This window comes from Battus philenor, unplaced genomic scaffold, assembly GCF_028537555.1.
Source record: "Battus philenor isolate CCGP_79_NKW_IND1 unplaced genomic scaffold, ilBatPhil1.0.hap1 SCAF_13, whole genome shotgun sequence".
Lineage (NCBI taxonomy): Eukaryota > Metazoa > Arthropoda > Insecta > Lepidoptera > Papilionidae > Battus > Battus philenor.
In genome coordinates, this window is record NW_027181675.1 from 4994312 (window position 1) to 5020527 (window position 26216).

General features: G+C 32.2%; 1 protein-coding gene across 4 annotated transcripts in view; it reads left to right on the forward strand.

Moving 5' to 3' along the window:
• The first annotated feature begins 635 nt into the window (after positions 1 to 635).
• The window catches only part of Pgant9 (polypeptide N-acetylgalactosaminyltransferase 9), a 140895-nt gene continuing 115314 nt past the window's right edge, over positions 636 to 26216 (forward strand). For all 4 annotated transcript variants that reach the window (XM_068777113.1, XM_068777112.1, XM_068777114.1 and 1 more), the window contains exon 1: positions 636 to 796. The gene's annotated coding sequence lies outside the window, so the exon portion shown is untranslated. The remainder of the gene's footprint in view (positions 797 to 26216) is intronic.

Below are 26216 nucleotides of genomic sequence, written 5' to 3' on the forward strand. Positions count from 1 at the left end.
CGTCGAAAAATAGGAAATCCAAAGAACAGTATTTAAGGAGAAACATTGCGCTCATATGATAGGAAACGAACTCGAGCTGATCTTTTATCTTTACGTGACTTTTGAATCATAGAGAAGCAGGGAAGGATTGCATTCATTTAACCATTATTCGCTAATAAATGAATGGTAAATTTTTCGCTCATATTTCGTTATGTATTGTATCACAGTGAACTATAAAGATTGTAAAATGAATGAACATAAGATTGAATATAAATCTCTTGATATACCGGCCGCGATGATTCGCAAACTAAACCGGCGCACCATACGTGCTGACTAATTATTTCTAAACGTAAATTAATTTCGAAACTCTGCGTCATCCATATTTAATAAATACAATGTTTTGTATTCATCGTCCAAATAACTTTGTTCCGACCTTTTGTGCTACTGCATTTTCAACGTTAATTATTTTAGGCAAGCCCGGAACAAATATCTCAAGTTTTCCACCGCAGAATGTTGTCAAGAGCCATGGACGGAAGCCGAGTATGATGCGCGCATCTCGCTGCCGCATCCCGTTTCACTCCGTCCTCCAATCGCCTCCGACCTCCGACCAAGAGGACCTCAGCGCCTCTGTCTTCCTCAGTTGTACTCTGCGCGCCGTGACGGTCGGACGCGTGCCAAGGCTGCGCATACAACTCGCGAGCTTTCGAATTTTACCTGTGGATTGTTAGTGACATGTGCTATTGAAATATACTATATAAGTGGTCCACTGGATTAGCGCTGGTTACCTGTTCGACGAGCACTCCAGTCAATATTCAAGGTCGGTGCTTTATATGCTTTGCGAATAGTAATGTGATCGGATGCATTCGGAATGTCACTTGTCCGGTCCTTATGATGTTCGGTCAGTTAAGGATTGTTTTGTTAGCGGTGTGATTTATTTCTATGCTCTCCTGTCAAGCGGTTCATTGACTTTTCGATCTTGGCACTAGAATGATTTTCTTTATATATTTTTCATCGGTTAACGCTAACATTGCTTTTTAATTTACGTTTTTATTTACAAACATATTTTTTTAAAATATGCTTTCTATAGCACTTTGATAAAAATATAGTTTACTAATTTCATACAGTTATCCTTGCTTGTTACAAAAATATACGATCCTCTTTCCGTAATTTAAAATGACTCAAGACATATTTGTTGTAAATATTACTGTCGATTAGTAATTCTTTTATAGGTGATTCAAGTTACGTTTGCCTTGTTTATTTTAATTTCAAACATCGACATAATATAATTCAAAGTTAAAAAGTTTTAAGAAAACATATCGGTTAAAGTTTCCTCTTGATTTTTGTGGTGATAATTTACATTTCGGTTCTAGGTTGTAACATTTGTGAATAATTATTATCACCTGCAAGTTTCGTCATTTTCAATTGCTATCAGTGTCTGTACCTAATTTGTTATCAAAAACATTAACAGCGTCACTGTTATTGATTTATCTACCCACTTATTATAGATACGGGCACTTCAACTAACAATTTCTTTTTCGTGTTATACATAGGAATGTGTTAATTAATTATTTATAGGTCTCAACAGTGTCCGTTATTGTGATGATTTTTGAGGGAGGCCTTACACCTTGCAGTGGGCGTCTACTGGCTGATAAGATGAGGTTATAAGTTTAAAAATAAATTAATAATAAGTTATTAAAAATGTAGGTTAAGAAATGTTAAAAAATGTAGGTTCATATTAATGACTGACTTTTATTGCTTTAACCGAGAAAGATGTTTGAGGATTCGTTTGAACCGCGATGGAAGAATAAAATCCGCTACTTTCGACAGAAGCTGCGGAAAGGCTTGCGGTAACGAATTATTAACACAGTTGAATATATTAAATGAAATATATGTGTAAATTATGTTAATAGTATTTGGTTTTTGTTTTTAGGTAGTTACCGTGTCTAATTTCTACTTTTATAAAGTACACTTGAGTTTATTAAAAATGTTTTTTTTCTAGAGCATTTAAAAAATTATTCTAAATATAATTAAAAAAGGAATGAGTGCTGTTTACCGAAAATATAATTAAATTCGTGTTTCTCATTTCTATTATTCCTCATTAAAATTTTAAGTTGAAAGCAATTAAGTTTTAATTGAAACTAAAACACTCACAGCCGTAAAATGTCAGAAACATAATTAAAACAATTATAATTCCGTTGTTACAACAAAAAAAAATTATAAACCATTCTGATACTACTTATAATACTTATACTTTCGTATGATATCAGTGTGCATATTTCTTTCACACATGAAGGCTTTGTTATTACACGTTTGTCGAAAATAATAAGAGTTATAACTAAGCATTAATAATAGGAATTTTAGATGAGTCGCAATAATGGCAGATTTTAATGACTAGGCTTAACATGAGGCTTTGGCGAGGTCATCGACATGTCAAGGAAAACGTTGATAAATCTACATCATTACGTTATTTAAACACAGCGGTATTGCGAATATTCGAATATATCCTTTGTATGCAGGATAAGAAAAAACAGTATCCACGTCGTTCGGTTATGTTGAAATAACTGTTCTTCGAAATATCCTATCGGAAACGATTGTTAGGGAAATGGTCTTCTAGAATTTTTTTTTTATTATTATTTGTAAATTATTAGGTTTGCTAAATCGCTGTAGTCCTCCGTAGTGTAACTATTATTCGTTGAAAAAAGAAACACACGGTATTTCTTATTTTAAGACTAATATATTATTTATAACTAACACACTAACTAACTTAATTTTAACACCAGGCATCGCGCAGAGCAGATAGCCGCTGGGGTCTTAAGTTTCTAAAGTGCGTTCACCAACTAAGTGGACAGACGACTTTGTTAAGGTCGTCGGAAGACGTCAAACATGCTCCTATGAAGCAATGTTCTAGCTAAGAAGACTTCATCACCCTGATAAACTTTAATTGAGGTCATGAGTAAAAATGTTTATATGTTATATACATATAATTGTATGTTATATATATATACTTTCGTTATGTTTGCGTTCGCCGCTCTTGAGACATGATGGTCGTTAACATAAGGTATTACTACTCCTAGTATTACCTATTACTCCTTAGTCGTGTCTTATTTGTGCGAAACACTACAAGTAACGAAAAGCAATTTGTCAGAGAATATTCCCCTGTATACATAAATGATAACTGTCTGAATAAATTTTCTGAAACTTCTTGTGAAGCGCGGTTATCCGATCATAAATCTAGACCGAAAGTTGCTGCATTAAATAATACCATAACAATAACCGTAATGGATTTTATAAATTTTGAGGAAAGTCATACAAAGTAACATTAGTATTTTATGTTGTGTTCTCCTTACAACGTATCCTTATACGATCTTCAAAGTAAGAGATGTATACATTTGAAACAGATCCGCATTTCTTGAAAAAGAACCAAAGTTACTGATGAAGCACAAAGAATTAGATTCTCGAGTGGCCATTATGACTCGGTAAACGCGGCGTGGATAGACCATTTATAGGTAGACCGACGACATAGTTATAAGACCGCGGGAAGTCGCTAAATGCAGGCAACCCGAGATCAGTCAGCGTCTACCGGCTTATTTGATGATAATGATGACGTAATTTGACTCGGGAATTTATGGTGATAAATTAAAGATTTAGTAATGCTTAGAAAACAAGTTCCAAACATAGTTTTATTTTGTGTTGCACACGCTTTCGTACATTTCTAGAAATGCATGTAGGTGAGCGCTGCGGAAAAAACCGCAGGAGCTCATTACGTACGCCTCACACGTGCGCAGAATAGAATGCTGCAGTGGCCCAAAAAGTATTTAAAAGCTTTTGTTTTTGCTAAATGCATTGTTTGTACAAAGAGTTAAAAAAAATGCCGACAGAGTTCTGGAACCATCCAAACCTGATTCGTAATCAACTACCGGTTTCATCGTATACTTTAAAAGTTATTGCGTAAAAGTAATCTTTAATTTTATTGTCTCCGGGGTTTTGTGATGACACCTGAACTTTCGATTCCGCCTTCGTCGTTAAATACGCTTATATGAAGTGAAATTTTGAGGAAGGCACTTAATCGCCAACAGGTTTGTGTACTATAATGACCAAATTGTTTTTTTATAATGCAGCTGTATAACGTAATATCTGAATTTAATTTGTTCATACTTAAACATATGCATCTGAGTAGATATTAAAAGCTTCAAAACTGGTAGAATTATTGATAGCGTATTTTTAAGTACCTGTAAGTGCCAAAATGAGAAAGCGTATACTTATACGGTTTTTCAATAATGTACTTAACTAATAATATATAAGAATTTATAAAAAGTTTTTCTGAACATGCACATCTCGATTGTAAATCTCGAATAGGCTTGAGGAGATTCGAAAACGAACTAAAATAACAGACATAGCTGAGTAGATTGGCTAGTTGAAGTGGCAGTGGGCAGATAGCGCGCAGATCAGATGACGAAGTATGGAGTCTTTAAGGTTTTTAATTGATGAACACGGAGCAGCAAGCGCACAGACAGAGGACCTTGTGTAAGTCGTCGCAAAACGCTGAATGTAAACGGTTGCAACCGGTCCTATAAGAAATCTATGGCTGAGGCCTATGTCCACCTTTGGACGCTATGACAAAGAGCGGAATATTTGCAGTTCGCTTTGGACTAATATTACGCGTATTTAAAGTTAAGAGGTGTAATTTTAAATTATTTGGATTTTGAAGGCAATCGGAATAATGCATGGTTTTAATATTTCTAAAATGTCAACTCCAGCGGGATTTAGTCGCCGAGGCGGGCAGCTGCGAGGAAGTATTAGCGGAGGGCGCAGGGTACAAATGGCGAGACGGTTTTAAACAATCCTCGTAAATTCACCGAGACGCCCGTCGAGGTGTTTAATTATACAAAGCAATGCGTCTTAACGTTCTCTTACGTGTGTATTTAGGGGAATATCTGTACGGTTAAATGAGCTTGCGTTCGACTGTGATTTTCCTAATGTAAATCATTCGTAAAATGGTTCGGTTATTAATCAGAATAAAGTAGGTTGTCCTTTGTTTTTGGTATTAAATGGATAGGAGTAGTGTTCATCTACCAAATATTATAGCAATTCCTATTTATTTGCTAGCTTTTACCTATGAGTCGTAAGAGTAGTATCCAGTGTAAAAATAAATTAATGTTATATATCTAAATGCTAAATTAGCTTTTTATATTATATCACCTGTTTTGAAGCTATAAGAAGAAAAATATTTAAAACTTACTTTCAGCTACGCTCTAAGGATATATTATTGATCTATTATATATTTTCATACCTTGAACGAATTTTATTTTGATTAATATAACCAACAAATTTTTCTTGTTTGTTAAATTTTAAATTATTGCTTGTTTTGCAAACTATTTTTCAGATTCATTAAGTAATCTCATTAGATTACTTTTGAAAAAGTTCATTTTTTTTAAGAGAAGATAAAAAATAGATAGTACGCAATTTATAGTCTATACTATAATAATTTAGTGTACAATTGTCTTTACCTTAATGAACATGAAAGTTGGCTTTGCTATGACCATATAAGGAAGTTATGCTGAAATTAGTAAGGATAAAGAATTTTAGCGCTAAAGGACAACATCTTCATGAATAAGCAAGAAAAATAGCCGGATGCAACTCTTATGTTATTACACTGAAGCCGGAGATTGCGAAGAATTGCATATTTCTTCACAAATATTTCTTTAACGTGTTTATATAACTTAGAATACTTTTGAATATCAACCTAAAAAATAATAAAATAAAGCGTACGTTTTATTAATTTATGTGTAATTTAAGTATAAATTATATATTCCTATTTAAGTATGTCCGTATTAGATAATATAGAGAAGACGAAGAAAGATAGTATTACATAATAATATCACCTGTCTACTTTTTATCTCTGCCCTTTCTTGGGTTGACTGGTAGAGAATGCCTATAATGCATCAAGTCCGCCATTAAACAACGTGTAAAAAGAGTGAATAAATGTATGTCATATCCTAACATCCGTTATAGGCTTTCACCTAGCAAAGAAAATTATTAAATTACATTGGAGAATAAGAACTTTTGTTATTTTTCGTTCAATCACAAATACACCAATTTTTTATAATTAAAAAAAAACTTTGCTTAAAATGTTGTTGATTATTAGTAACATGATGTTCGAGTTGAATGTCTTAATTCAACGTTGGGCGAATCTGAGTCTCACTTAAAATGTCGTAACTTGTCGTGAAGGAAAAGCAATTATATTCTAGCGCTGGAAACGAGCGTCTGCGATCGTTAGCGCGGGCTTTTTGATCCAGATTAAGACCGCGTTTACTTCGAGAAACATGCAGATGCCTTTATATTTTTTAATTTAATGTAATTGCACCGTTTAGACGAAATGTTCAAAACGCTGGCGGTACTAAACCTTAAGTGTAACTATTTCTGAGGGCGGTAGTAGCTTCTCAATAAAATAGGGCGCGTTATGACTGTGCAACGTAATTACTTATAGGTGTAAAATAATGTACGTTACAAACACGAAGGGTTTAGAAATAATAAATACCGTAAAGATACAGTAAGATTCGGATCGTTTTGGATGTATATCGCTTTCTCATGTACATACATACAAATACACACATATATATACATGTGTGTGTGTGTGTGTATAAGTCCCTGCAATCTTTATTGTGATTTTGATTCGTTGCATTCGAAAAGAGTTTCAGAGTGATTATTCACGATGATTGGGAAGTAAAAATAAAAGGTTTAGAGCTTTTACACCTACTAATAATCCTTGTATGTCTTGTCGTCTAAAGATTTTGTCTTATTTTATGAAGTAAAATAATCGAAAAAGCATAAGATTTTCGTTATCATTAATACATAATAACAAATATATTACATTGGTGCAGTTATAAACTGTCTGAATTTAATTTCTTGTGATACAGGCTCTAATGTATAAAATATAAAAATTGAATATTCGATCATACTAATGAATTTCTTTCTTTTTGTTTTCTTATAATTCTTACTTTATATTTAAGGTATCGAAATTGTTATTAAAAACATGCAATGTCATTTGTTTTGTTTTTTGTTGGTACATGCTCATTACAACAAAGAGCAAGAGGCACTGATTTGCTTGTCACTAATTGTCTGTTGCAGTGCTTACAATCTAACCGGAACGAGAATCGTGGGAACATCTGGGATATTCACTTGTTTTTTCTCGACAGCACTCGGCGCTGAGAGCGGCTGCATGAACGTGATTCGATTTACACGCTGCGGTTTGTACTAGACCCATTAACTCGTGTTAGGATAAATTTTTCGTTTCCTTCTACATAACTTGAATTCGTGATTCTTTCAATTCTTGCTAAACGTAATATGGTAAAAATACCGTTTTGCAGCTAAAACGAACATGAGAAGTAATCAAAAACTCATTCTTCAAAAATATCGTATAGCATTTACTGTAACCAATCGTAAATTCCATACGTATGTATGTTAATTAAGAACATAATACGTGTGAAAACCCGATAGTATTATGAATTCTATCATGGTTCTCGCCTAATTATTGGAATTGTTATGTTATGCTGATAAACCATTTTAATGCTTCGTTAGTCTTTTATATAATTAAACGAGTCATTTTAAAACCAATATGTGACGAAAGCGAACAATCATCTAGGGTATAATACCTTATCTGTGCTCCTTGTAGTAGCGGTAATAATATTAAAAAACCTTTGTTTCCAATAACTTTCTTTTTAATTATCATAGAAGCTACATTATATTTATATTAGACTCTATCGTTGAAACCCCACACTGGGTATAAGCCTCCTCCAGCACAGTTAAAACTATCTATTCTTCTCCTTCCTTCTCCATTCCTGTTCCGCTATTGTTACTATTTCTTTACTTAACTTCCGCTAAACCTATATATTTATTTTCGGTAACGAATATAATATTTATTTCTTCTGATTCTTTGAAGCTTTTCCTTTGAATTGAAAAGTTATAGCCTCTCCCTCGCGGGGACCAGCTGGCTTGAGAGCCATTACCTCAATAGTTACCATCAATGGACTTACTCATCACGATATCTCCTTTACCCATGGTGATTAGATATTTAAAATTTTGTAGGAATATCCTTTTCGCTAAGTAAAAGTTGACTAAGAACGTATTTAATTTAAAAAATATAAAATTTATTTTTTCATGGGAAAAACTATGGTAAGAGCTTTTTGCTAATGAATATGTTAAAACGAGGAGACTGTTACGAACCAAAAATAAATAGAATTCTACTAAATGCCACAATGACGCGAAATAATGGAAATTAAGTTATAAAAATTAACGTTTATTCGCCAACCGCAAAACAAAAGGAAAATAATTACTTATTCTCTAAAAGTAGGACAAACAGGTAAAAGCGTAGAATGAGCTTAATGAACTGCGGAATTTCATTTCACCTGATAGATATCTATTCAAGAGAGAAACTATATTATGAAATTTGACCAACCCATAATGAGAAGTTATGTATAGAGATGTACAAATATTTAATTTACTATTAGTTTAATCAAAATTGGCTATAATAATCGGCTATACCAAACTTTCAACTGCTAAAAAACATAAATAAGAATGAATAAACCAATTTGGTCTAATTTGACAAACTTTTATTATGTATTCATTAAGGGGAAAATATTCTAAAAAAAATCTGTTTTTCTATACAAATCTCAGAGGTATTAAAAGACGTCAAACATGTGACGTGAGTCGAAACCAAATAAGAAATTTTAATTAGACGAGAAATACAGTTTTCTAATATAAGCATTATAATGATGTATGAACATAGGTATAGTGTTGTATATAATAGAAGTGTTCGAGAGTTTTGACAATATTACATGTATCCTTTAAAAAATCCAATGTTTGTTGATTTTCGATTATGAGGGCGTAATGAAGCTTGGCTTAATTCATATTACATTGCGGTGAGCCCAATGATACGTATTTGCACAATTTTCAATTAATTTCACGTGCTTGCACAAAAACTCTGTGCGTAAATATGCACGGCGTGGCTTTTTTCCTTACAATGAGCAATGCTAACGCTTGTAGATTGGGCACAATACTGTTACGCGCGAATAACGTTTAGCGTCAACTTCTAATCAAGCATTTCAAATTTGAATATCGAACGGTTGCTGCAATTAGCTGGTTATTTAACACTGCGAATAAATTAAGTGTTGAATAGCGATGCGTGGATTTGAATTAATTTTTATTTGAACTCGGTTTGTAATGCAACACGTTGTATTCTATAACGAGGAGTCGACGTCCAAGAGTATAATTTTTGAATTTATTGAAATTTAATTTAAAGGTCCTTTCAAAATTACTTACTACATTTATTGCTTATGGAGTTGTAATATTTAATAAAAGCCCTTAGTTATATAAAACTAAAGTATACTCTACTCGATAACATTTTATTTTTTTACTACTACTTTTTCTAATCACGATGGTGGATGCAAAAGCTGTCCCGAAATAATTTATTAAAAGTTACAAAGTCATTAAGTATAAATATATTGAAGTAGCGTGTTGAAATGATAAAAGTATGATATTTAAATTCATTTTAAAATAGTCTGAAATTTTAATTTATAATTTATAGTTAACTTCATGCGGTAGAATATTATAATATATAGATAAAATGTGAAACATATTACTACATATGGTGTTGGTTAATAATATTCTCTAAGAAACGAATGACTCAAGCGTCCTTGTGATTAAACAGATGCGTTATAGCTATCTGTTTACCAACCGCAGTCTCTGCGACATTGAAATATATTAAAAATTCATTAAATTTAAGCGCAAGAGATTGCATATCAATTTCTCTTATTGTTATTAGAAAAAAAAAATTACTACATCCTTCCTTCCTCCGCGTATTAAGCAGTCAGTTTCTTTCCAACACAATAAAAATAGAGTTCTAATTTTGAACTATACGTGGGGTCAATGATCACAAATAACTGGCGTGATTTTAAAGAAGAATTGCAAAAATATGTAAACGAATGTAACATATTTAGTTTTGTTGGTAATTTTGCATATTGTTGACTGAATGTTTACTTTTTAACGTCTACAATGCGAGATAGAATCAATAATGAGATCTGCAAAAGAACCAAGGTCACTGATGAAGACTGAAGAATTGATCCGAAATGGAAGTGGTCCGAGCACATTGCTCATGCAATCGTTGGCCGTTGGAGTCGTGAAAATCTCATGTGGGGTAGTTCTTCACTATATCAGTTGTTGGGAGACACTAGATGCGGGCAGTTTAAAATCGGTCACTGTGACGATCTTTGGATAACGCTCTTGTATTGGACGTCTTTGGACTGATATGATAATGGTGATAACACTAACGGATCCCATTATAATATTATTATGATTAATCACAATAAAAACAACATAATGAAATCCAAAATGAAAGCGAAATTAGGCGAGGAATTTCCCCGAGTTCCTTTTGTTTGAAATCACACCGCGCACCGGAATTACTAGAATAGGGTAAATGCATCGATTGTTGTCCCGCCATTATTAGTGGAACAGAAGCGAACGCTTCCGACGTACGGGTGTATTAACACGAGGGTGTTGCGAAAGGGAAATTGCCCTCATGCAGTGTCCTACATGTATATATAATTTATATATTTAACCTTTTTACACTTGGTGTAATTGCGGACCTAATGCCTTTTAGGCATTCTATACCAATCAATCTATAGTAGAATAGAGATGAGATGTAGGCAGATATGTAAATATTTTAGAAATGTAGTACATAATATATATACGTGATATGTATATATAATATTACATGTACATAAAAAATACCATACTTACTAATAGTACTTAAATGGGAGGTTACAGTCTATACATACATAAATAACTACTACATATAACTACTACTGTTCTTTATAAATATACACCGATATGCTAACTTTTTGATTCTAGGGGGAATTTTATTTCAAAATAAAACGCTTTAAATAAAGAAAAAGAAAAATAGACGAAAGTAGATTTGTAAGGATGACAAAGTAGTAAATGATTATTAATATGTATGATTTCATAGTATATTAATAGTACCGTACTAATGTAAGCTATTTAGTTTTCTATCCAGTTTCTATGTTAACAGTTTTAAATTGATTTTTCATTAATTTGATAACGCTGATTTAAGAGGGTTTTAGGGTCAGTAAGGTCAGCATAATAAATCCAGTTTTTGGCCGGTGAGATTAAAGAGCTTATTAGGCAGATTCTTAAGTACCATAAAGAGATACCGAAGCAGATCTCATTTTCTACAGATAAAAATATAATTAACTTTTAATTGATTACTAATGAAAATTCGAATATTCTGTTTAAAAACAAGTTTGCATAACTATGAACCTGAAGTAAATAAATATGTAAATTAGTTATTGGGTGAATTTAGTTGACAGCTTTTCATGTGAAATATGCTGTTTAAAAAAAACAGATGAAAATAAAAAATCAGTCTGATTCTAATAAGAAAGGTAGTAAAATGTCAAAACATGTAAACACAAGATTTAAACCAAAAATCATAAATACTGCAGTTATTAATTAACAGACACGATTATATTTATTGATTACGTTATTCACAAATCACACATGAGAGTAAAAATATATTAGTCATACATACATTATGTATAATGTTACAAAAACAAATTTTTGTTCCTAAGTGCTTTGTAAAATTTATCATGGAATTACCTACTTCGTTCATTCAACGCTCCTAACAGCAGGCTAAAAATATCCATTGTTTTAACGAGGCGTTTTAAAACATACATAATGCATTGAGATTTTCTTTATTATTAAAGCGATTACACAGAGAACTTTATTAATGTTATTCTGACTATAAAAAATTATTATGAATGTTTTTATCGGTTGGTCATCTCTTTCATGTGCGTGTATTTATAAGTGTATATAATAATATTATCTAAAATTTACATTTTTATATAAATAGTCCTGATTATATCGTTGTTCATTGCAAATAAATGAGCGACAGATGTCTGGTTTATACCAGGACAACATTAATTATTTTAATTCTAGAAAGACAACGTCAAATGCGTGATCTTTTGATTATAATTTTATTTCAAAACATTCCAATACAAACGTAAGGATGTTGTCGAAACTAAACTACTTAATGGAATTAATATTTGAAGCTTTGGCCTTTGAGTGGAACAACTAAATAATTCATTACGTGAATTAATTAAGTAATGTTAACATTCAACTGACTATCGAACGGATCGAGTGCGAGCCCTGATAGCAATTGTCGAATTCCCAATTCCGACCTCAACTGCTAGTTACAGGTTAAGTGAACCCGCTATGAGCCCCTGCGGAGCTCTCGTAACAAGTTAGCGGTTAGGAATAAAAATTGGAAACTTGGTTTGGAAATTGAAACTGCAAACCAACTTGGTACGGTTACAATAAAGCTACGTGAATATAATAAATTTGTTATAAAGGAATAACAGAATTTATGGTCGTTTGCAACGAAACTCAAAGCGCACTATTTGGTTGAAATAAAAATACTAATGTACCGAAACATAGATTGATTGAAAAGCTAAATATAAAATATAGTTCAATGTTTCAAGTAAAAAATAGTATCTTAATTTCACCCAGTAAGGCACCCGCTGCTAAAGATGTTACATATTAACCGCTTCTAACCGGTTCGTTTGGAAATCTGTGAAGGGTATCTATGTCCAGTAGCGAACATAATATTTGCGTTTATGTAATTTGAACTATAAATTTTACAGGACAAAAATAACGAAATTTTTGGTTTAACGTAAGAAGATAAAGAAAACACTAAATAACCAAAATTCAACCATGTGAAGAGAAAATACAATATTACACGTTTCTTCCCTTTTAAGAAAAGTTTGCCTTCGCTCATACTCGAAACAAGCCGGTCACGTACGTTTCAAATTGCCTAGATTGTTTTAGTTCTTCGTCTTGAAGTAGAATAAACGTTGACTGTTGTTTATTTCACTTTAAAATAAAATTATCTATGATATAATACTTTTTATTACAATGAAAGAATGAGGAAAATTATCTGGTGGACATAGGCTTTTCCATATGACCGATGGGAAGAAGTCAGGACCTTAATAAGGTCGTTTGTCGACCTTGTGCTTGAAGTATTACGGTGCGTGACCCACTGGTCAAAAATCCTGCTCGCTATGTGGTATACCGAACGCTATTTATGATTTTCTCCAATTTCGAAAAAAAAAAAATAATCGCAACGCAACAAATTAATGCTCTTAATTCATCCTGTAGGTAATCTAGATACATGATGAGCAAAGTTTAGGTTTAATAATGCCTCCTATATTAATAAAACTGGTACATCCGCAATGCGTTCTTAAGCAATAAAATTGAATGTCAGTTTTACGTTTAAAACGCATAGAAATTAGTTTCATATTGAAAGTAGACAGTTCGCTATTATCCGATAGTAACATGACCGATATGGTTTAGCTCTTTCGGATACCCCGAATCGGAATGCTAGATCATAGCGCCCTTGCAACGAGCCACTGCATGCAGCATCCACTTAAGCGTTACAACAACTTAGCAGTGTCTTAATCGTCATTAAAGTCACAATCAACATCATCTCTGCCATTCTGTAACACCACGCAAATTGTAATATCGACACTAAATTTTTCTTTGTTATAGTTGTATACTGGTTTTAATTTTTTGGTTTAAAATCGCAACAATTATAACAAAATCATCATATTCTTTCACAGAATATTTGGTTTATTCAATGTATTATTTCACTAGCGGTATACGTATATAAGAACTGAAGAGTTATTACGCCCCTTTAAAATTTGAGTCTCTCCCTAAAACTACAAGGTGAGTGAACTCAATAATGCCCGTTAGCATTAAATTCGTTATTTTTCTAGAACACACAAATGTAAGCATATAATAATAAAGGTTATGTAATTTTTATTTCGCACCGGTCAGATAACTTTGTATAGTCAGCATCGCGAGTTTAATTTAGTCACGTACAGTCTGCTTAGTGGTATATTCGGGACTGTGCCGATTTCTGTATAGCTTCGTTTACTTTGCGATGGTTTCCTTCCTAATCTGCTGTAATTTTTAGTCCGTTCTACTTTTCAAATTCAGAATATTTTTATTCAAGTGGGCATAGACGTGCACTTTTGAATCGTCGATTATTTTAGTATTATGAATAGTAAGCTACAATCATCTTCGAAAGCTGATCTGCTGAAAAGATTCGGCCAGTAACTCAATAGTAATATTATTAATTAGTCGATAACGAATAATTTAACAATTTTTATGAAAATGAGTGCACAATCAAAAGCTCAACACTCTTTTATTGATTAAAAAATCCTTAATGCTAAAATAATATTTATTTAATTATATACCTTTAATTTTAGATCAAAAATAAGAACCAGAAATCTTTATATATTTTTTCTTTACTTGTTGTAAAAGCTTAAAATATTATTTGAATCTTTATTCACTTGGTTTATACATTAAATTTAGCATTTGATGGATAGGAATAAAACCTTTTTATCAGTTTTAAATTGATAAAATTACTGCACTATATTAATTTCCTTTAGTAATATTAATATTTAAGATTTCTATACTAAAATAGTGAATTTATACAAGTTAATTTACATATTTTCATTCAGTATCTCTGCAGAGAGAAACATCAATTTAAATATTCATTTGTATTGTCAACGAGAATGATCAGTTTTTCTATTCTATTAATTGAAAAACGTAACAATAACAAATACTTTGAAGGAACTCATTTACTTGGGAAATGAGAGTGTTCCTAAGAATGTGTTAAAATACAACTCTTATATAGTCGAACTTTTTAACAAGATAAACACGAGCTTATGTATTGAAATGGATATAGAAGAAGAGTTTTAGTACTTTGTTATATTTACCAGTTTTTAAATTTCATTTGTAATACTTAAATATCTATAATCTTAAAAAAAATGAATATTGTTTTCTTTTACATTATAATTTATTCTTCGTACATAACATATAATCTCCATATATAATCTTGATATTCTGATACACAGAGGACGCTGCTAACCATCCTCTGGATACATTTTTTATTATTAATGTACAGTGTGAATTATATAACACCGTATCTCGGGAATCCAACCCGCAGTTTTCGATCGCAAGTCTAACTCTACCGCTGGGGTACCAGTGTTCATAATATTAATTTGTTCCATTTTTGTACTAGTCAAGGACTTACTGGTAATTTCATTCCGTTCACTGAGCTCTGCAGTATTCTAAAAGAAGATTCTGGATTCATTAAAGGTCGAGATTATAATCGACAAGGCGTTGCCTTTAGACAAGAAATTACTGTTTTGCCTGCATCCCTAACAGGTTTTATACCCGGCTATCAACCGTTGACTATTTTATTATTTTTTTAGCTATAGCTTCATATTCTAAAAATAACATGTTCAACTTTCGATATTATCAATAGGATTAATCTTGTAACGTTTATGTATCAATTATGGTACGATATTAGATTTTTATCAAAATATTTGTAATTTGTACTATAGCTGTAAATGAATTTAATTTAAAAAGAGGTTTTGGTTTGAATATTAATTCCAGCTATTTGATGAAAATGTAAATATGAATTTTTTTTGTACAGGGTGATTGGTTAAAAGCTTTAAAGGTGTGAATGTATAGTTCATTTGCTGTCAATTAATGTATGGTACACCCAAAATAAAAACTAATGGTTTCAGAAGTAAGAAATACCGTAGTGATAATATACTAAAAAAAGCGTTTTCGAAATTCGGATTATGACATATTATAATTCATTTTTGTTCACAATTTCTCCCTGCAGACTTAATGAAACTAACTTAACTTAATTAAACTGTTGCATTCCAATAGAAAAAAATGGTATATAAGATAAAAAATAATAAGGTATATATATCTTAACTCCTTTAAATCTTTTACACCTATAACGAATCATTCTGTATATAGGTAGATATTTATGAATGCAAACTCAACACGTAAGTGAATAAAGCAATTTTTATGTACTTCTTACATACTCAAGCAATTGATGAATGATCGACAAAACGTATCTTATACGATAATAATAATCATCGCGTGCAGTTCAGTGGCAATGTATCTATGCGACGTGGGATCGCGGTGTCGCCGGAGGCCATTCGTCGGTCAAGTGTACCTGTTTAACCACATGGGATAGTTTGCGCCGCTAACGACACAGCCGTCGGCGCATCGGCGATGGGTGTCGCATTCGCTACGTGGGTGATGATGGGTAGACACTGATTGCCGTGAGAGACGCGAGCGAAGTTGTCGCATTAAGCTTGGATACTGTATTATTTATCGGTGTTATTTGATGCATTGCTTTTATACATTATTTACTTTTAACGACTTGTGTCTTGAAGATTAAATTGGAATACTTAGAAACATCATTATAGCACGAATGCTTGTTAACATCATAAAGTATGACCTGCTCTATAGCTCGATTCTTATATTTTAATATCAACATTTACTTAGATATCGAATAATTTCGTGTGATATTTAATGATTTCGTGTAAAGGTATTTGATGTTACCTAGCTTCTCGTCAAAAGTGATGGTACAAAAGTTTATCGACCTTTGGCGTTCGCCCATCTACATATTACTTTCACGCCCTGGTTGCTTATATTGTATCAGTGAATTTCGAAGAATATGAATTTTATAAAATATTTGTACCGTATTTTTAAACCGGTACAATTTATCTTTCGAATTTTATGTAAATCGAGGTGGTTTGATCAGAATTAAAAAAAAAACATATTGTTTATAGCTACTCGACTTCATTTAGTTGTGAAAATTTCTATGGAGAATGTATACGCTTTTTTTAATAGGAACCTAGAAAAATAAACTCTAATACTAGATTAAAAAAATATATCAAAACGTTTTTGTGCTACGGGAGGTTTTCATACTGTAAATGACTTCTTAGAAAAAAGCACACCTTCGTAATGATGGCGAGTACATTCAGGTGATTTCAATGTTTCTTAAATGATGCAATTTTTAACTATTTTAAAAATATACATACACTCGCTAAGTCTAAGGCAATTAACCAAACGGGCGGAGAACATTTTTTTAATTTGAATTTATTGTTCAATGCCGTTGTGGCTCATAAAAACCTGAAATATCCATTCAATCTGGACTACAATTAAATAATTGCTTTTTAGTTTTACGAAAGATTGTCTGTTATTTAGAACTATTTCTTTTAATCTGTTTTAAAGACTTTATTGATTGATGAGGAGTATTCAACAAAAACTATGAAAATCATGACATCGATAAGAAGGTTGTGGATCTTTTTTAAAAATAATAAATGGATTTGTTGTGGTTTTTTATTTAAATTAAAAATATATTATTCTTATTAAAAGAATATGTTTTTGTAGCAATGGTAGGTTTTTTCCTAGAAAGTTTTCAGTTCGTTACAGAATTCAATAGTTCTATAATAATAATAAAAAAAATCAATTTGAAAACAAGCTGTAAACGTAAAGTTTAGCGGCACTATACGGCTGGGTTATCGTGTGCGCAGCAGTTTGTACCAACAATAACGCGCTTATCAAAAGCAACCACCATTACATTTCGATTACAGCGCTGCTTGCTACAATGATTCGAGAACGAAGTACATGGAACTATTTACACGGTTTTTACGTCGTAATTTAGCCAGCTTGAAAATTTTCTGGAAGATTAAAGCAAAGCCACGTCCTAACCACAGTAAACTGTATTCTGCCCTAATTATTAAAAAGAATAACCACAATTTTATATATTTTTGGTATTAATGTAAACATAATTAGTATCATTTATTATCGTTGTCAGTAAAAATTCTACTGCCTTTTAGAAAAGAGAGTTATAGAATCAATTCGATACAGTATAAACGTATATCCACGTTTGATGGAATATGTAAATGATTAATTGTTTTAAATCTTAATGAAACATTAATAGAACATTGGTAACCCACCCAGCGGTAGAGGATTAAGACTTGCAAACAATTCAGATTTTATGCATTATATAGGATTGCTAGACTCAAAAACAAGTTTACAGAGGATGTACAGCAGCATGCTCTGTGCACTATAATACCACACTGCGATAGACATGTTTGACGGAGCCGTATGCCTAGCAGAGGCGTGTATGGGCTGAAACGACGACGACGAAACTTTCATTCATTCTTGTCAGTCAATAGATGTCCACTTCAAGGCATAGACATATCCCCAATAGATCGTCACAATTACTAGTCTTTCATTGTCGGCATTTAGCGATCTTTACTATGTCGCCTTTGCTTAAATTGTGCTATATTATAGAGTAATTGAACTTTAAAAACACCTGATTTTATTAAAGGTTCTTCTCAGATCAAGGCAAATAGAATCCCCGTAGCTTAATTACAAATTGAGTTAATTCAATTTGAAAATAGTTTCTATCATATTGGGCTCGATTTTCAGTCCTTAAAATAGTGCTTACCATTAATGTTTTATTGAAGAAGATAGTGAATAAACGAATTAAAAGAAAAATCATATTTAATCAATTAATTAAATTTTATGTTTGTTGGAGTAAACAAAGTATTTGATTTATCCGATTCTAAAAAATTATCCAGTTTCTTATATACAGAAGAAATGTACATCTTTAGTGATAAATAGGAAGTTGACGAATTTATGAAGAATGTCACCTATGACTCACTGGCTGTCTTCTTGAAAAATAATTGTTTAGATGGATATCACCGCATCGATAATTTTAGCCGGCGAAAAATATGTGATAAAAATAACTATAGGTTTAGTTTCAAAGACATCGTCACTAGTGAAATTTGTGGTATAAGATTTAAAATGTCGTCTTCAAGTGACGAATGTAAACAGTTATCAGGATTTACGATCCCTTGAATATCATCAGGCTGTTATCATAACGGCCTATTAGTTTCGTCACTTTTTTGTTGTCGGTTTCACTATATTTTTATGCAAATAAGCAAAAACGCTTCAAGGTTTTTTAAACTAAATATTAACATAGGTGTGTCATCTTTACTGTCTTTCCCAATATTTACCTCCCAGAGATACGTGTTGGAATCATTCTACGAAATTTAGTCGATGACAACTTGAATCAATGCATATAAATTTTCAGTTTCAAATATTCGTCTTTTTAAGTTCTACTTAATGTGACTATATTAAATTCTGCTGCCGTAAACAATGAACACAATCATGATTAGTCAGTTAAACAAAAGACAGGTCATTGACGCAAACGATCCTATGCGGTTGTAATGTTGTATACTTTTTAGTCAACTCTTTCTTAAAAGTGTTCACACGCTTTGTCACATGGATAATTGTAAATTATAAAAAAGTAGGTTGTGAAAAATTTTGCACAGGTATATATGTACGAGTATGTACTCTACACCAATACGAGAAACGTGTTAAAAGGCGACTTATGCTATATTAAACAGAACTTTAAGTAATTATTTCGGTTATATATAAAAAAGAATCGACTATATGAATGACCAACGAGACAGGAAACATTTTCTAGTACAATACCCCTCAATACTTCAAGGGCACTAAAACGTAGTCTCTTACCTCTGATTGAATATAGAGTGTAGTGATACGTATGCGAAGGAAAGTGAGAGAAATAGCTCATGGAATTGGTAGTGAGCAAACCACAAATCGCTCAGAACGGATGGTAATTGAGGCCGTAAAGTTTTGAAGTAGAGAGGGATCACCGTCCAGCAAGCGCAGCGTCGGATGCCCACCTACAAAGTGGACTGACGTCAGACGTGGGATGCAGGCCTATAGCAGTGAAAGAGATGATGAAAATGACAGATAATTTTCCTTGTCTACTTAGTCTTTTTCCTTCTAGTTGGAGCTGGAAGAACAGTCGTTAAATATAGTCCCGAGCATTCTTCATATCAAGTAATATTAGTTTTCCATTTAACTGTTTTATTTATCCTCGCCACGTTTCGGAGCTATTGTATACGGTTAATAAAAATAATTTGAAGTTTGGACGTGAACAACGCTAGCGTGATGATCGCATTGTTGACAACCAAATGTTTAGCAAACAATAGACCTGAGCCAAAACATACGCGCGGCGACTAATACTCAGTTTTATTTTGGTTGTTTTAATCAATATAGGGAATGGTTTGGTGATAGTATCCATGGAAACTATCCAATATGCGTAAAATTTTTCAATATCATTTTTTTCGAAACCCAGATTGCTTCAAATGTATAATTGTAGTATTTTATATTCTTCAGTTATTTATCAAAATTAAAGTCAATAGATAAATGTTACTTATAACAAAATTAAATACATTTTTCAGCCGCAGCACTGCGGTCTGTAATTAACAGCTTTTCTCATAGATTTACAATAACACCGGTGGGAAGTGGTCTGCGTCTAGCGATTTCTGACAATATTAAGGTTGTCTATACCTAGTAGGTCGACGTCCTACGCTGCGCTAGAAGGTCCAGGTTCTCCAATATATAACCTTAAGGCTTCAGCGGCTATCTGTTCCGCGTACTATGTGACCTGCCTACTTCAACTTACCAATCCGCTGGGCTATGTCTATTCTTTTTGTTCGTCTAAACTAAAACTGGATACCTAAACATGTTATATATTATTCTGAAATAAATAAAAGTGCAAGCATGTTGCGTTTGTATTTAGCCATAACCACAATAAAATAATAAGGAATTGTTACTTCAATGCACTTGCAAATTTAAATAAAGAAATAATTAAGCTTCGCTTACAAGGAGCGCTGGTGGTTTTTGTAAAATAGAACGTAATGGTAATGACATAATGAAGCAATTTCCCCGGAGAAGGCAAACGAATCTGCGGTGATTCTCAGTAAGATATTCTCAGCTTTTAGTGACTCTGGCAATCACAAGGGATTCAACGGAAGCTAAGTGAGGTAAGGTAATGAGACAGCAAACTTGAAAACTCTCATTTAATCTGTTTATGTAAACATAACTAACTACTTACGGGAGGCGCTTACTTATGTAAATACATTAGGGCCGACATGTGTAACGTACCTTGGCTTATTATGGTTAAAACAAATGTAAATTTTATACAATGTAATAAAAGATAGTGCTACGCTGTATGTCGTGAAACTTTAAAAAAACATTTTTAATTTGTAGTTTATATAATGCGTGAATTGTGAGAGTCCAATAAGATTTTTATCTGCCTCTGTTCACTTCTATTGTTTTATGTCATTAGTACAACAATATCTTTTATAATGCGCGAGCATTCAATCATGACCCGTGTGCTCCAAAGATTTTAAATATTCTGTTTTCAGGTTTAGTGTTTTTATATAAACTTTAGTATCCTCTCTTACATATGCATTTTATATGTATATCACGTATTATAAAGTATCTGTTCCCCGATCGTTTTGCGTGGCGTAAATATAGACAGAAGTTATTTTTTTTATCTTGGTACATGATTGTTCGCCCCCGTCAAACTCCTTTTACAGATGAAATTTAGTAACCCGTTCTTAACGGACCTGTACTTGGTAAAAGGATTGATCCTACCAAATTTAAATTCTTTAAGCCTTATGGTTTTGGAGATATCGCGTTTAGTAAGCACACACTGCCACTGTACAACAGTTATTATGTGTATATACAATAGTTACGAGCTGCGCTTATAAACAATGAATTCCGACCTATTCCCTAAATGTCTTTCGGAGGGGTATAAACATCATAACTCGCATACCAAACGTCATTGAAATCTTAGAATTAGGAGTTTTGGGTCTAATAATTAGAGAAATTACGCTTCCGGCCCCAGGCCGGATCCCTCGTTAAAATATTGACCCTCAGAGGTCATTAGTGGCCCGTTCCAAACATAGATAAGCCATCTTCAAACATTTAAGGATATAGTTTGGAGATTACGAGAGTTTGTCGCAAATCGTAGATTGAATTTGATCTTTATTACAATTGGAATTCTATATCAAAGTAATAGGGTAATTAGATAATTAGTTGTAGTATCAGAAGTAATGTCAAGAAATTTTTAATAACTCATTTTTATACCGATAATGCTTATGACATTTTGAGAATAGATAGTAATCGTTAAAAAAATTAATTTAAAACTACAAGCATAACGTTTAAGGTTACTGATTTGTTTATGTTTTTTATATTAAATTTTTTATATTACATTTCTACATTTAAAATTAAGCCTTTACTATTAGTTTGTTATTTCTTCTGCTGGGTGTCGGCCTCCCCTTTAAATTTATTATTGGATCGATTAGAAGCACCATGTATCTCATCGTCTGTCCACGTAAAATCTTTTGAGTTTCTACGTGCAGTTGCTGGTCGGCAGTCTCTAATTTATAAACAAGATCCGGGCAGCCATATGTTCTGCACGCTATGTATCCTGCCCACTACCAATTCAGACCTACCAATACGTTTGTCTGTATCGGTTACTTTCGTTCGTCTTCATTCCTATATCAACCTTATACGGATTCTTGAGCATATCCTTCTCCGTGGCTCGTTGAGCGAATGCGAGCTTGTCTTTTAACCATTTAAATAGACCATTTTTCTCTAAATTATTATCAAGGCTTATCTAACAAAAGTCCAATTAAAATAAGAATAACGAAATATGTTTTATAATAGATTAAGGAGTTCGGCAGTGGTGTACAGTTTTAGTAATTATTACTACTGTTAGAGTCATTAACGTAAAGCGTCTGCTACAAACGAAAACTTTTATTTCAATTGATAATTGTCTTTTGTATAGTTTCTAGCGACTGTGGAATTTAACCGCAAATGTGAGGCTTTTGCGCTAAAGAGTACAAAGAGAAGTAAGTGGGCCACCTCTAATGTCCTAAAGAAGTTCAGGACTTCGGTAATGAGTTTTGCTAATACCAACCAATGCAATTGTCCTCACGTTGCGATCATTTAATTTTACTGCGTCAGTTATCTTGACAAGCGTTTATTATCTATTGAAATTATTGACGCCATTACGATAATAAGTGCGGTAGTATTGACAACACTGGAACACGTGTGCGATTGACATTAATATGTAATACACATGTTTACTACTATGAACTATTTTAAGAGCTAACTTTCTATTATCTAGAAAAGTAAATTATGTTTTAATAGCAATTAAAATATTTTCAACCAGTATTACATTGATAATCGAATGAATAATCGAATCGTGAAAATCAAATTGTGCTAAAAATTTATTCTGTTAATGAAGTTAATAAGAAAAAAATATTAAGTTTTAGTAAGCAACAATATGGTGTTACTTTGCCATTTGGATATTCTGTTAGACATAAGTTCATAGGTAAAATCTTTGAACGACTGATAAACTCACACTTGCGGAAAGGACGACCGTTGTTTATTGTTTTCGTTTGTCTCGCCGATCTGCAGCCATTGTCCTCGTACGTGTTGTCAAAGATTGTTTGGAAATAATGAGTCACTTCTATTCATCGCGGATCTTCATTCATTGTAGTCGACCTCATTAATTTTCATGTTCCATTACTGAATTGATGTAAGCAATAAATTTTAGAATGTCCTAATTATTTCATCTGCGTTTGTGCGTAATGTTCTGTCGTTTACGTTAATTTCCTAGATCATTGTCGCAATGACACGCAATTTGCGCACCTATTCACAAATTCATCTTTACTATTTGACGATATCTCTCCTAGGATCGGGTCGTTCTTACAAGTCACGTAGGTATTTCGTCTTGTGTTACGTCGGTATCTTCAATTGATAAATGAATCGTAAATGATTCTATTCCGTGTTTTAGCTACCATTTATACGCAAAACCCTTTCTTTGATTTGTTTTAAATATGTTGTATTAATCTTTAACATTTTTTATTTTTATAACCATGCAGATCTTCAAAATTTGTTTTAATTTATATTACTTACAGCATATTATTATGTATAGCTTTCTGATCTTCTCTGTAAGCGCAATAAGCACATTACATAATTCTTTTAATATTAAATATTTATATGGAAATATATGTCACAATATCGAAAGATAAGAATAAAGGAAAAGGTATTAAATATTATCGTGTCATAAAACTTCGTTGTAAGTGCGCTCATCTTCCATAAGTATAAATTGAAACAAATTGACGTACGAGTGATACCTTACGAATAATAAAAAGCGGAATAAACCGTTATGGCCTCGACGGAATATGTAGAATCTTTCCAGCTTTGACCGAGGCACGCGGCCGGACCGTTACAGCGCCTGACCATTCGTGCTGTATTGTTCTTTACGCGTGTGTTCATTCGCCCGCATTAGAAACGGTGATCTTGTACGAAAACAAGAATATATAATTAAATATATATTATAAATGAATTATTCATAATATAGTGTTAATAACTGATATTTTTTAAGTGTGATGCGCTCACCAATACATAAAAATAACCATCAGCGTTTCTTGCCATTTGATCATATGATATTTTTTGGAGGGTTTTGTTATTTCGACTATTGTAACTAGTTAATATTTCTTATCTTTTTATATCTTTTAGTAAATACTTTTGACGAGCTACTCAAAATATTGTGAGGTTAGATATTATCAAAAAAATATGCTGTTTGCTGAACAATTTTGGAGTTTTACAGGAAAATATTTTTCATGAATATTTAATATTCATTGAAAATATATTTTTTTTAATTTCATAAGTTATATACCGGGATGGTTGGTTATAGGTACATTTATTTTAGTGTAGCTATCCGAATTTCTAAAACGTATTTTCTTACTAAATACCATTACGTTGTTTATTATTTTTGAAAGCACTGATTTTTGGACAGGACATACGGTATATTGACAGCAAATGAGATGTACATACACAGTTTAAAAGCTTAAAAGCCTGTAACCAATCAAGTTGTATCGATAACAATGTATCAATGTGTGACATATTTAGATGGATCTCCCAATTATGTCTGTTAAGGTAGTGCCGTCCGTAAACGATAGTTGTGAATGTTTTTTTAACTATACATAATAGGTATAAATGAAAAGTGAAGGACACTTGAAATCAAATTAAAAATGGCAAGGGTTACCTTGGCCTTCGGGCATAAAAGAATATGTAGATACGACTTTACGTGAATCGATGTGGATGTTGATAAACCGCTTGAAACACATTGGGCGTACTGACTAGTTTTCTGTTCCCTTAAAATATTGCATTTTGAAATAAAAATCTTGTGTCAACAATTTTTAAGTTACGTATTTAATTTTTTCTTTCGTAACATTTGAAATTAAGCAACTTTTTGTTAAAAGAAAAAATTGTACTGTAGGTTTTTTTAGAATTGGTAGAAGTTTCTTTAGATAAAAAGAAATTAAGAATGCGAATGTTTTTATTTTTAATTATCGTTTAATTAAAGAACCCTTTTTTCTTTAGTCTGCCAGTGCGCGGTTTTAGGTATATCCTTCTAAAAAATATTACGTTGAGATAATTACTTGCTACTAATGAATTAATACCTAAGTTGTACGGCTCCGAAGGTATTTAATTGATTTTTTGTTGAATAAATAAATTTGTTTCTAAAATTTAATTATGTAGTACGTAATCAATTTCTGTTTCCACATCACCAACGTCAAAATTACTTCTATACCTAAAAATAATTGTTACAAAATGAAGGAGTAATATTTTCATTTCGTTACATCACGCTCGCTATCAATGGTTTTAATGTTTCATTGTTCGACTGTCAGTAAGATATGTTATCGCGGAAATTTTAACATTTCCGTTCACAAAAAGTTTAATTATTTAACGGATGAATATTTATTTCTGTGTGTTGTTTATCAAATAAAAATTGAAAGATGTGAATACATCCTTTTCAGTCTATAATGTTACAAAACTATTATTATGTTTGTATAATAAAAAAAATCTTTATTTTGGAATTACTTCATGGAATTAATCTTCTGTTGATTAGATTCCCAATAGGCCAATATTTCAAACAGTATACAGGTTGATTGGTTAGAGGTGTAAAATCTTTAAAGCAGTGAATGTCTACCTCATTTACGGACAATTAATGTATGGTAACATCTCATACAAAAATCACTTGTTTCATGAAAAACTAAATACGTAACAATAACAAGTAAGAAAAAATGTTTTCTTAATTTGGATACTACATATTAAAATTTATTTTTGTTTACCGTGTTCTAATAAAGAATAGTGTTTCACAGTGATAACTTTTTGTAGGTAGGTGATTGGAAATAGGAGTAAAATTTTTCTGACAAATGAAGATGTACAATCACTCGTTGAAAGCTTTTTAAACCTATTGCCAACTACCCTGTAAAATTATTCATCATTAAAAAATGTCAGTTAATAAGGTTAAAGAACGTTAAAAAGTGTGGCCAGATGTTACAACGATGCGTGCAATAGCCGCCACGTGTATTTGGGAC